Raw genomic sequence first — 1479 nt, 5'->3', positions numbered from 1 at the left:
CCAGTACAAAGTACATTTACTACTTTCTCATTGTGTGTCCAGTAGTAGTGATCCGTCGTCTGCTAGGCAGAGACAATTCCTATGTACAGTACTGGTTTGGATGAGTAATTATCTGGACAGAACCCTCCAGGACTGGTAATCCACTCGGTGATGGTGGGATTCTTCTCATCAATAACCTCGGCCAGTGCTGGATCGGGATCATTAGATTCCTATGTATTTCTTTCAGTCCCTGTGTACTAGTAACCCACGCAGTGCCGACGAGGGTAAGTCAGCTCTAGTGCTATGCAGAGATGAACCAAATTCTCCAGTATTATTAACCCCGTCAGTGCTGGGTCTTCCGTACTAGTAACCCTTCCATTGCTGGGGTAAGTGGTTTACTCAAAGCCTTCTTTAGCTCTTGGGTACTAGCAACTATTTACTTGCTGGTATTGGTCCATTCTTCAAGCACTAGTAACTCATTGTGTGCCGGGCTGAAGGTGCTCCTTCTGTACAAGTACTGGTGCAGTGCTGGGCCCAGGTCCCACATATCTGGGGGTAATAGGAACCCATCTAATGCTGCACCACAATCTCCTTTTCTACTAGTTGCTCATCTACTTCTTGGTGAATTATATTCCTCTAATACTGCGTTAGGTGTCATTATGCCCTCGTTCACACCTGAACGTTTTGAGCGTTCGTAGAGTGTTGAACGCGCTACAAAACGTACAGGTGTGAACCAGGCCTCAGGTGGTTAACTATCTAAAAAAAACTGCGAAGGACAGTGCAACAAATCAGCTAATCCCTTTTTTTATTTTAAATGTTCTAACACCTCGTTCACACCTGAACGTTTTGTAGCGCGTTCTACGCTCGACGAACGCTCTACAAAACGCTCAAACATCTAAATCCCATTGTATTCGATGGTCTCGTTCCCACCTCGGCGTATTTCCGCCCGTCCCTAACGCGCTACAAAACGGCCCACGCCTGAAAAGGTGCAGGTACTACTTTGGGCCGTTTTTTGTGCGCGTTTCCATTGGGATACAGCCAAGTAGACCTCGGAAACGCGCGTTTGTCTCGCAATTTTTTTACCGTGAATCGCGGTAAAAAAATGCGCGACAGACGTGCATATGCAATACGCCTAGGTGCGAACCAGGCCTATGGGTGACACTCCAAGGTGGTCACTTCTAAGCCCCCCCATTGCTGCCCCAACTCCTAGTGATATACATCATAATTATAATACAGGATTTATATAGCGCCAACAGTTTGTGCAGCGCTGTACAATATAAGGAAGACAAGGTGGTAAGGAGGGCCCTGCCTGTGAGAGCTTACAGTCTGATAATGTACAGTATACGGCCTGCTCAATGGTAAGTATCACTTATTCCAGATGCACAAATCAGCACCATTAACCCTGAAGCTGCTGCTTTGCTATGAAGGTGGTGTGCAGCGGTTGATGCTTTAGCCCTCACTGGATCATTGCGCTACATTAGCCTGTGTTAGGTAACATTT

At 46.6% G+C, this 1479-nt stretch overlaps 1 protein-coding gene across 1 annotated transcript in view; it reads left to right on the top strand.

The window, feature by feature from the left end:
* Positions 1-1479, top strand: part of PITPNC1 (phosphatidylinositol transfer protein, cytoplasmic 1) — a 114445-nt gene that overhangs the window by 443 nt on the left and 112523 nt on the right. The window lies entirely within an intron of this gene.

The sequence above is a fragment of the Nanorana parkeri genome, unplaced genomic scaffold (genome assembly GCF_000935625.1).
Source record: "Nanorana parkeri isolate BGI_ZX_2015 unplaced genomic scaffold, ASM93562v1 scaffold1316, whole genome shotgun sequence".
NCBI lineage: Eukaryota > Metazoa > Chordata > Amphibia > Anura > Dicroglossidae > Nanorana > Nanorana parkeri.
This window is presented reverse-complemented; position numbering and strand designations above follow the sequence as displayed.